Here is a 12,263-nt window from a genome sequence, read left to right on the forward strand (position 1 = left end):
TCAAATGTACTCTGTCCAAGTTTGCAGATGACACAAAGCTATGGGGAGAAGTGGACATGCCGGAGGGCAGGGAACAGCTGCAAGCAGATCTGGACAGGTTGGACAAGTGGGCAGAAAACAACAGAATGCAGTTCAACAAGGAGAAATGCAAAGTGCTGCACCTAGGGAGGAAAAATGCCCAGCACACCTACAGCCTAGGGAATGACCTGCTGGGTGGCACGGAAGTGGAAAGGGATCTTGGAGTCCTAGTGGACTCCAAGATGAACATGAGTCGGCAGTGTGACGAAGCCATCAAAAAAGCCAATGGCACTTTATTGTGCATCAGCAGATGCATGACGAATAGGTCCAAGGAGGTGATACTTCCCCTCTATCAGGCGCTGGTCAGACCACAGTTGGAGTACTGCGTGCAATTCTTGGCACCGCAATTCAAGAGGGATGCGGATAACCTGGAGAGGGTCCAGAGAAGGGCCACTCGTATGGTCAAGGGCCTGCAGACCAAGCCCTACGAGGAGAGACTAGAGAAACTGGACCTTTTCAGCCTCCGCAAGAGAAGGTCGAGAGGCGACCTTGTGGCCGCCTATAAGTTCATCACAGGGGCACAGAAGGGTATTGGTGAGTATTTATTCACCAAGGCGCCCCCGGGGGTTACAAGAAATAATGGCCATAAGCTAGCAGAGCAGATTTAGATTGGACATTAGGAAGAACTTCTTCACAGTTCAAGTGGCCAGGGTCTGGAATGGGCTCCCAAGGGAGGTGGTGCTCTCCCCTACCCTGGGGGTCTTCAAGAGGAGGTTAGATGAGCATCTAGCTGGGGTCATCTAGACCCAGCACTCTTTCCTGCTTATGCAGGAGGTTGGACTCGAAGATCTATTGAGGTCCCTTCCGACCCTAACATCTATGAATCTATGCTCCTCTTTTGCAATCTCACAGAGCAGCATTTTAAAAACTAGCCTTTCCATCTACAAGAAACCCTGCCATCTCTGGTTTCCCCTTTGCAAGATAAAAGGAGATCTATATCTACGAAACTATTAAGTTTCTTTTCTACTTGGTAGAAATTTTGACATCTTTGAATTCTCCTTTGCCTGATGAAGGGTGCATGTGTCTGAAAGCTTACAAAGAAAAAATAATTTTTTTTTTTTTTTTTGGGCAAATATTCAGTTGGCCTAATAAAAGATATTGCCTTGGTATCAGTTTGGAATGTGTTGCCTCTTGATTTCATTTAATGTCTTTGTTTTGTTTTATTTCTTATTTTGAGGCAGAGAATAGAAGTTCCAGATTCACCATCTCTATTTCTTTAATTATTTCATGACTTTATCAATTATATTTGTATTAATCTCCTTTCCAATTAAAGAAAAGTATACTTCAATTTCTATTTATAAAATCATTTTCCCTACTACCAATAATTCTTGTCCCTTAATTCTGATCTTCTTTCAATTTTGCAATAGACTTTTTGAAATAGGATAACTAATTCAATGACAAACACACTATTAAAATGACAACTAATGATAATGACATCACATTTTCTATATTATTCTTTATCTAATTTGTAAAGAATGCTAATATTATTGTTTAGCATTTTTGACCACTGATGGTCATAGAACCCTGCCCTGTTACTAGTGGGGTGTGATAGGGTAAGCAGTTATGAATAGCACCACAGGTAGACAAAGCCTGGGACTGATAAGACTAGACAGCTAATGAACTGCCTGGTCTTATAGGGCTATGCCTGGTCACTGGGTGCAGCAGACCCAGACAGATGACTATAAGGATGCTAGTTAGGGGATTTAAACTCAGCCTGAAGCCATACCAGGGGGGGCTGCAGTAGAGAGAATGGAGCTCTGAGGAATGTGGGCACTGTTGGATGGAGACAGGCACTTAGGCTGCCATGGGAAGCTGGGAAGAAAGGCTCCTAATCAGGTAAGGCTTGCAGGCAGCATTTACCCAATAAAGAAGATTACTGGTTTCTTTTTGAAGCAGTTGGCTTGGGGGGGCAAGGGGGGTGGTGTTTGATTTGGACTTGTGACTAGGACTGGATTGTGGCTGTATGGGTGGAGAAGGCCATAAACAGGGGTGCCCAGGAATGCTCCTTGCTATAGGGGTCAGGAGACAGTCCAAACCATGAAGCAGAAACTAGTATATGGAGTTGGAAGCCTAGGAGATGGGAAACTGCCATCAAGGCCAGGCCAATACTCCCAGATGTTGAGGTCCTAATTAGTGGACCAAGGTAGAATGTGGCCAGAGACAAAGGGACCTATGATAGGTATAGCCCCAACAAGACCTCAGAAAACAGTGAGAGCAATCCCTTAAAGGGAGAGCACCAGGTGGGCACAGCTGGAACAGAGACTCAGGGTGACTGGCCTGATCAGACAGACCAGGTTACTCACTAGGCTGCTCCTGGTCTGAGAACATCCCACTCCCCAACAATGTACAACATCAAAGTCATAGCAGGCAAGAAACAGGAGGTATAGGAAGGCTGGGAAAAGGAGCAAGCAAGCAGGGCAGACCCTACCTGAATTAATGGTACACAGAGCAAAGAAATATGAATTGAGCTGTCTGCATTAATGCCCCAAGTTGATAGAGTTAACCTGAAACTCAGAAAGGTGAATGACTAAATCTGTTTTTTCCTACCCTTATGTATAACTTTGTATTTATCAACCTGGAATTTTGTCTGCCATCATGTTGCACATTTACTTTAGTTAGACCCCTCAGATGATCCTCATAGTCATAGAAAATTAGAGCTGGAAAGGATCTCAAGAGGTCATCTAGCCCAACCCTCTGCTCAAAGCAGAACCATCTCCAACTATATCATTACAACCAAGGCTTTGTCAAGCCAAGCCTTAAAAACCTCTGAGGATGGAGATTCCACCACCTCTCTAGGTAACCTTTTCTAGTGCTTCACCAACCCCCCTATTGAGAGAAGTTTTTCCTAATGTCCAACCAACCTTAACCTCCCTTTATGCAAATCAAGACCATTGCCTCGTTCTGTCATCTGTCACCACTGAGAACAGTCTAACTCAGCGGTGGGCAAAATGCAGCCCGGGGGCCGGATGCAGCCCGCCAGGCCATTCTACCCAGCCTGCGGGGCCCCTAAAAAAAAAAAAAAAAAAAAAATTTAGAAAATTAGTTAACCTGCCCTGGGCTGCCTGTCATGTGGCCCTCGATGGTTTGCCAAGACTCATTAAGTGGCCCTCTGCCTAAAATAATTGCGCACCCCTGGTCTAGCTCATTCCTCTTTGGAACCACCCTTCAGGTAGTTAAAGCCTGCTATCAAATCCCCTCTCCGTCTCCTCTTCTGCAGACTAAATAAGCCCAGTTCCCTTGGCCTCTCCTCATAAGTCAAGTCCCCCTGCCCCCTAACCATTTTCATTTCCCTCCACTGGACTCTCTCTCCAACTTGTCCACATCCTTTCTATTGTGGGGGCCCAAAACTGGACACAATACTCCAGATATGGTCAGCAATACAGAATAGAATGAAATAAATTACTTCCCTCAATCTGCTGGCAATGCTCCTTCTAATGCAGCCCAGTATGCTGTTAGCCTTCTTGGCAACAAGGGCACACTGTTGACTAATATTCAGCTTATTGTCCACTGTAACCCCCCAGGTTTTTTTCTGCAAAGTTGCTGGTAAGCCAGTCAGTCTCCAAGCTGCAGCAATGCATAGGATTCTTGTGCCCTAAATGCAGGACTTTGCACTTGTCCTTGTTGAACCTCATGAGATGTCTTTTGGCCCAAGCCTCCAATTTGTCTAGGTCACTCTGTATCCTAGCCTTATCCTCCAGCATATCTACTACTCCCAGCAGCTTGGTGTCACCTGCAAACTTACTGAGGGTGCAACCCATCCTATCTTCCAGATCATTAATGAAGATATTTAACAAAACCTGGCCCTAAACTGACCCCTGGGGCACTCCACTTGATACTGGCTGCCAACTACACATTGAGCCATTGATTACTACCCACTGAGCCCAACAATTCAGCCAGCTTTCTATCCACCTTACAGTCCATTCATCCAACCCATACTTCCTCAGTGTCACAGCGGGGCCCTACAGGAGGGCCGTGATCTCCTTAAGGCCCCCTCTCCATGCCTAGTTGGCCCAAGGGCACCCTCTGTTTCTCACCTGCCACATCTTTGATGGTTTAAATCAGTTGGGAGGCTGCCTTACACCCTCTTGGACATGTCTTTATGTTGACTCAGACCCCATGGTTTCCCTGACTCCCCGTGGGTCTTGACCTGCAAATGGGTGCTTTGGGGCACCCTAGCCTTATGGGCTATGCGTGGCTCCAACCACCCCTTATACCACGCCCCAAGCCTTGCAGTTGGAATGGACATTGGACTGTCACTATCTCTCTACATACACTGCCGCCCTCTCTCAGGGCCTCTTCTGTGCCATCACCCTCTCTCAGGGCCTCAACACGCCCATACTGGGCCTTCTCAATAGTGCCCCCTCCTGGGGCTCGGCTTGCCGTGCCCAACTTGGGCTTTCCAATAATGTGGCCCCCTCTCTGGGGCTCACCATGCCCGGGCTTCTCAATAATAGGGCCCCCTCTCTGGGGCTTGCCACACCCACACTTGGGCTTCTCAATAATAGGGCCCCCTCTCTGGGGCTGGGGTCTATACACCCCTTATGCTGCACCCTCCTGGGCACTGGGGTCCTCACACTCTGCTATGAGGCCCCTTCAAGGATACTGCACCCTCACTGGTGCCAGGGTCCCCACGCCACTGTGGGTTCCCCCTGAGGCCTCCTCCAACCCCTTATAGCCTCACCCAAACCACTGACGTAACATCAACACAAACTCAAGCCTCCTGGCTACAACTGAAACATAAGCCACCTGGCTATTACAACATAAGCCACCTTGCTATAACTTAACACCACTACTCCAGCCTCCAGAGCTGCCATAAGCTGTACTTGCGATCAAGCTTCTTCCCACATCATTGCTCTAAGAGCTCCTGCCTTTCTGGCTGCTAGCAAGGAACTGCCCTGGCCTCAGCTCCTGGGCTCTATAAAAGCCAGGCCTTGCCCATTATAGGCAGCTGACCACTGGCAGGTGTGGGTCATTTGCTCCCTCCAGTTGCCCTGGCAACCCACAGATGGGCTCTTATTCCCTGCTAGGGCTCTTTTCCCCGGCAGTTTCCCCTCTCTAGGAGCAGGGCACCTCAGTGCTCTGCAACACTCAGCTTGCTTGCAAGAATGCTGTGGGAGACCGTATCAAAAACCTTGCTAAAGTCAAGATATATTATGTCCACTGCTTTCCCTGCACCCATAGAGCTCATTATCTCCTCATCAGGCAATCAGATTTGTCAGGCATGACTTGCCTTTGATGAATCCATGTTGACTGTTCCTAATCACGTTCTTCCCCTCCAAGTGCTTAGAAATGGTTTCTTTGAGGACCTGCTCCATGATTTTTCTGGGGACTGAGGTGAGGCTGACGGGTCTATAGTTCCCTGGATCTTCCTTCTTCACTTTCTTAAAGATGGGCACTATATTTGCCCTTTTCCAATCATCTGGGACCTCCCCTAATTGCTATGAGTTTTCAAAGATTGTGGCCGATGGCTCTGCCATCAAATCACATTTCTAAGTCCAGTCCTCCCTGCACTTGACTAACCAAAATGTTATCATCATATATTTAATATATCAATACCTTCAGTGTATCATTGGTTGCAAAATTTGCTTTTTCATTTGTCACTTTTTTCAGATTATTATTATATTCAACAACATAAACAGAATTTTGTGCCCACTCCATCTTGAACCCTCTGTTAACTTTCTGCCATGTTGATAACTGACCATTGATTTCTACTCTTTCTTTTTTATCTTGTGGGCAGTTTACAGTTCATGGAAATACTTTGCCTCTTATTGCTGTGCTACGGGCCAAAGCCAAAGGGGTTCCCCTCCTCATGCCCATGAGGGGGCAGAAGGATTTAGTTTTGTTTATTTATCTGCTGCTTAAAGATTGTGTTTTAGTTGGAAGGCGGCTGAGGAGCTCTTCAGGGAGCAAACCCACCTGCAGAAGCCACAGGCTTGGCAACCCACTAACAGGGACCTTATTAGAGGTCTTGAATTTCTAGATAGTATGGGGTTGAATTAAAAAAAATCTATTTCTGAGCAAGTCTAGACTGCCTGTGTAAAACCTAAAGAGCCCACGTTTACCTGAAGAAGTGAGAGTTCACTTTGTGGTAGCACATGTATACCTTGTAGAAGGCTGTTCTTTGTGAAATTAAAACTGAACTGCTAAGAATATCTAAATGATACAGCCATCATTAAGAAGGGTTATACCATGGCTGAAGGTAATGCCAGAAGGTCTATGTGTTCATTCAACCAAGAAACAGCATCCACTTCCACATATCTGAAAAATGTTTCACTTCTACAAACATGCAGTGCAGCCATTTGGAACTATATTCATACCTTCACAGAGCACTTTGCTCTTGATCGCTGAAATAACTGGAATGCTAATTTGTTTGCGTGTCTAAAATGAATTATTAAGTTATATGTATAGGCTGGAAAGAGTATTAAATATTTTCTCCTATAAGAAAGGAAATGTTCAGAGCAGCACTAGATATATAAACCAATACTGCATGAAAATATTGTACATCCTAGTGCTTCAATTAATCTAAAAGAATAGCAACATAGTGAAATACTAGATTTTAACAACTGTACCTTCTTTTCATCCTGTCTTAACATGTTAATGTTTTTATCTGGCATCTCTTCCCTTGAGGTTTTAAATGAGTACCCAATGTACACTTACTATTGAGAAGAGAATTGAAATCATGATGATAAATTTAAATACCAAATAATACATAATTAAAAATAAATAAGTGCTATTGTAGGTACTCCTTAAAACAGATTTAGAGATGAGTCCTCATTATTCACTCTAATTTTCATGCAGTTATGTTGAACTAGTAGTTATAAAACCAATCTTTTCCCCTGGCATATTTATATCGCATGTAGGTGAAAAAATTCAGGAAATTCTCAAGTAAGTTTTAAACAAGAAAACAGAACGGAAGTAAAACAGCTATTTGCATATTTAGAAATGCTTTTAGTCTCAACGCCTGTTGAGAAAGAAAGATCATGCTAAAGAACAGTGAAAACACGATCATCTTTGTACAAATGAAGCTCAGGAAACACCTGGCTAGAACTTAGCGAACTGTTTTCTTAAATAAGGAATGCCTTATTCGTTGAATACAGCTGGTTAAAAAACAGATTTCTTGTTCTATAGGAAATACTGATGTTTGTAAACATGTTTCTTACCCTGACTTGTGAAAAAAATTGAATTCTTAGACTTTTTCTAAGAAGCTAAGTATTCTGAAATAATCCATGTTGATGTTCTTGTTTTTATACTAAAATATAAGACAACTCAAAGCAAAGCAGAGTTCAAACACTACAACCATTTGGACAATTTCCTGCATTCAAAAGGACAGAGTTAATAGATTGTCATGAAACATTTCAATTTAGTTGAATCAATTTTCTGATGGAAAGCTCTTTTGTTAGAATTTTTTTTTATTCACTTATATTATTGACTGAACTCTTGCATTTAGGCTTGAGAAGATTCTAATATAGTAATATTTCCATGTGAGAAATTTGGGGTAGGTTACATAAGATAAATGGTACAAAATTGTTTGCATATAAGTCAGCAATGCTGGACGTGGGTAGATCTAAAATTTTGTGAAGTGGGGTACAGACTGAGGTGCATAATTATATATAAAACAACACATTTTTCTCCAGTTAAAAATAAACTAGAATCTTTACTAATATGCTAGGGGCTAAGGACTGTATGCAGTTTAATATTTAAGCAAAAAAAAAAAAAAAAAAGATAATTTAATTGGAATGAGTTGCAAACAATCTCCAGGCCTGTGAAATAGGAGCTTCATTACCAGCAGCAGCTAACTGCCAGCAGAATTCCTGAACAAAGGCTAACTTGATTGGTGAAACATCAAGACTATTAGAAAGAAGTCATTAACAGCTGTGGAATGCAGAATTTAGAAGAGGTCAAGCAGATTATAATGAGCCATAAACCTAACTGACTCCTGTCACAACCCAAAGTTGTGAGTTTTTGTTTGTGTGTGCTTCGGCAATGCTAAATTATGTTCCCGCTAGAATTACAGCTTCCTTGCACGGCAGAGTTCTCTGCTGCAGAAGAGAACTCTGGTGCGACGGGGAATTTCCCGCCAAATTTGTAGCTTCTTTGCATGGTGCATTTCTTTTGCATCTCAGAGATGCATGGTGCAAAGGAGTTCCCACCATTTGTATGGGAGTTCGTGCCACTTTATTGGCCTACCCTAATATATGCACATGTAACGGCTAGCGATTGGCTTGCTAGCCGTATAAAGTGCTTGGGTGGCTTCTGCCCAAGTTGGAGAGAAATTACTTAAAGAGTGTGAAGATCTCTAAGTGTTGAAGATCCTCACAGACCCAACACATTTCTTAAGCAGGCAACAGAGGTCTAAACAGCCTCTGGCCTCTCCCTGTCGCTGAGCACAATCCTAGATGTATCCCTTTCCTATATACTCAATTTTCAAACCCATGGAGATTTAACAACTCCGGGGCCTGAGAACCGAACAGAGCCCATGGAGCTTCGACAACTCCGTGGGAAAGAAATTGCCAAACCCGCGGAGCCTTAACAACTCCGGGGCCAAAGAACCGAATTTGTCGTAGTCCTCCAATGAGGATTTAAGCGGAGCTGCACCTGGAAACTGTCCAGCCTATACCGCGACCATCTTGGGTGTAAGTAAATAATCTTTCAATCAACGATTACGCCTCTGTGACTAATTCTAGCCCATGTGTGCCTTGCCGCTGCACGGTCTCCTCCGACCCTGCGTGCCCGGGCTGCTGGCCACAGCCCGCGTGCGCAAAGACAGGCCCGGCTCGCCCCCAGCCCACACAACTCCCTCAGCACTGCCCAACTAGATATGCTGCTGCTGCTGCCAGGCAGTTGGATCTATACTTTGGATGGAGCAGGAATTAAACTGGGGTGCATGCACGTCTCCCCTGACACCCTAGATCTGCCCTGATGCTGGATTATTCTTCATTTCTGTGTAAGTGTTTATATTCTAGTGGCTGCTTCTTCAATTATTGTGTACCTTTTCATCTTAAAACAAAAGGAAAATGTGTTTAATGTCTGCATGTGTACATATATGCATCCTACACAAAACCCTAAAGGTGAAAGGCATGGGGGCATGATACAAAGCTGAATTATAGGGAGATAAGGAGAATGAGTGTCTTTGGGGAATGGTACAGGATTACTGCTAGAAACACAGGAGTCTATGTAGTAAAAGGATGCAAATAAGTAACTTATGGTGGTAGGAAGAGGAGATGGAGGGTGCTGTTTCACTTTTATGTTCTGTATAGGTCCATGCAATTATTCTATCCCAAGTGCAGGGCTTTGCAGTTGTCCTTGTTGAATCTCATCAGACTGATTACAGGCCATTGATCCAGTCTGTCCACACTGGTTTTCCCCACTTACACTAGAGAATATTAGGGCTCATCTCAGTATTTCTCTGTATGAGGGAAAGCTGGGCAGGCAGGCACCCCAGGGACCTGATCCTGCCTGGCAATTTCTGGGGTGCACAGGATCAGGCCCCGCAAACCTCTAGAACACCTACCTACAGTAGCTGGAGAACACATGCTCTGCCATCACCAAGCAAACCAATGTCCACTGCAATAAAGTGGCACAATCTATTACCACCTTTGTCATGGCCACACCTTTTGGCTATTTTTGGTGTAAAAAGGGTATGTATATCTGTTTGCTTTGCCTTTGTGCCACCATAAACATTTTTGTGGAAGAAAGAAGGTGAAGAAAGTTGGCATCTGTCTCAACCTTCATTCTCTTCCCTAGTACTATAACCAAATCTCTACTTTTGGTAGGACTCCTTTTTGAGTTTCAACTCATTGAAGAGATAATTGTCTAGTCAGGCTGGTCTCCTCTTACACTACCCATTCTTTTGTTGCAGCAGGATAGCTTGCTCCTGTGTCCTTAAAAGGGCCTCTGTAAAGTCACCTCTCCTGGACTCCTTTTCCCCTCAGAATTGCCATCCAAGAGATACCGCCTACCAGGTTTCCTTAGTCTGTTAATGTCTGCTTCTCTGAAGAAGTGCAATGTCTTCCTTCTTCCCCTTAGAATCTTGTACTCCATCATTTTGTGGTCACTGTAACCCAAGTTACCTTCCACCTTCACATTGACAACCAATTCCTCTGTTTGTGAGCTGTAAGTAAAGAAGGGCTTCCCCTTACTGGGGACCTTTGCCTCAATAGCCATGGTAAACAAAAATAATCAGTTTTTAAACAGTATTTACTCAATATGATAGTGACTAAAGAATGTACAAATGTTTAACTATGAAAGCTGAAAGTGAACTATAGCTACGTTGCTCAGTCTAAATTTAACATCAATCATTAGCATAATCAGCAGAAATCCACTTATCTTGCATTTGTTATTAAATCTATAATGAAATCACTTTAATTACCTGATAACTTACTGTCTGCTATTCATCTCCCAATACAAATTTTGTGGTGGGCAACTGGTTCAAATCTTAAACAGAAAGGCAGTAGAATGAAAGCTAGGAGCTAGTAAAATTAGTTTTTTGAAACCGTTAAGTTAGTTTTGCTTCTGCCAACCCAGGCGTAGGCCGGATCTGGCCCACCAGACAATTTCACCTGGCCTGCAGATGCCCACCAATTTATAGTTTCATAGTTTCATGGATGTCAAGATTGGAAGGGACCTATTAGATCAAGTCCGACCCCCTGCCTTGAGCAGGAATGAGCGCTGGGGTCAGGTGACCCCAGCCAGGTATCTGTCCAATCTCCTTTTAAACACCTCCAAGGAAGGGGACAGCACCACCTCCCTTGGAAGCTTATTCCATATTTTGGCAACCCTCTCTGTAAATAATTTTTTCCTGATGTCCAATTTGAATTTGCTCTCTTCCAGTTTGTGGCCATTATTTCTAGTTACCCCGACAGGCGCCCTGGTAAACATTGTATCCCCTATTTCTTGCTGCCCACCTCCCAATGAGTTTGTAGGCAGCCACAAGATCACCTCTCAACCTCCTCTCGTGGAGGCTAAAGAGGATCAGGTCTCCCAATTGTTCCATGTAGGGTTTTTTCTATAGGCCTTTAACCAAATGAGTGGCCCTCCTCTTAACCCTCTCCAGGCTATCCACATCCCTCCTGAAGTGCAGTGCCCAGAACTGGACACAGTACTCCAGCTGCAGCCTGACCAATGCCACATAGAAGGGAAGTATTACCACCCTAGACCTGTTTGGGATGCACTTGTGAGGGCTGGGGGCGAGCCGGGCCCATCTTTGCGCACGTGGGCTGTGGCCAGCAGCCCGGGCACGCGGGGCCGGAGAAGACTGGGGGGCAAACTAGAATTAGTCAAGGACGGTTAGTGGTGTCATGACCCAAAGGTCTGATTTTGTGTGTGCTTCAGCACTAGAATTATCCCCGTGGGATTACAGCTTCATTGAACGGTGGAGTTTTGCTGCACAGAGAACCCGTGTGCAAAGGAGAGAGTTCCCGCCAATTTGCAGCTGTCTTTGCAGGGTGCATTTTCTTTGCAACACAGAAATGCACGGTGCAAAGAGTTCCCGCTCTTCGAATGCAAATTTGTATCCCGCTATTGGCTAGTGCTAAATTATTCCCACGTGGTGGCTAGCGATTGGCCTGCTAGCCGTATAAGAGGCTTGAGCAGTTTCCGCCCAAGCCGAAGAGGACTCCACATCCATCTTGTGGGGACTCTGGGTGCGCGGCAGGGTAACAGAAACCCTGTGTGTTATTCAGAGGAGTTTGGCAGCCTGATCCACCGCCCACCTCTTTCCATCCTTGAGCGGTAACCTTTCATAAGACGTATCGACGAGTTTTGAGGCGCGCTTGTCCTGGACATCCGGAGTTCTGTCTGTGTGGAGCCTAGCAAACTCCACGTGATTGTTCGTGTTCTTTCTGTTTGTAACCGCAACTCAAGCAAGTTTTCAGCCTGCACCGCAACCATCTCGGTGTAAGTAAACAATCTTAAAATCAACCATTAAGTGTTTGTGCCTAATTCTAGCTCGGTGCCCGCCCTCTCCGACCTGGCGTGCCCGGGCTACCAGCCATAGCCTGCGTGCAGCGCGACCAGGGCCGTGGGTTCGCACCCGGCCCGCACAAGTGGTTGATTCAAAGATTGTTTACTTACACCAGTGGTGGTAGTGGTGTAGGCTGGTCAGCATCCAGGCGCAGCTCCGCTTAAATCCTCGTTGGAGGACTACGACAAATTCGTTCTAGCCCCGGAGTTGTGAAGCTCCGCGG

The sequence above is a fragment of the Alligator mississippiensis genome, chromosome 3 (assembly GCF_030867095.1).
Source record: "Alligator mississippiensis isolate rAllMis1 chromosome 3, rAllMis1, whole genome shotgun sequence".
In the NCBI taxonomy this organism is placed as follows: Eukaryota; Metazoa; Chordata; order Crocodylia; family Alligatoridae; genus Alligator; species Alligator mississippiensis.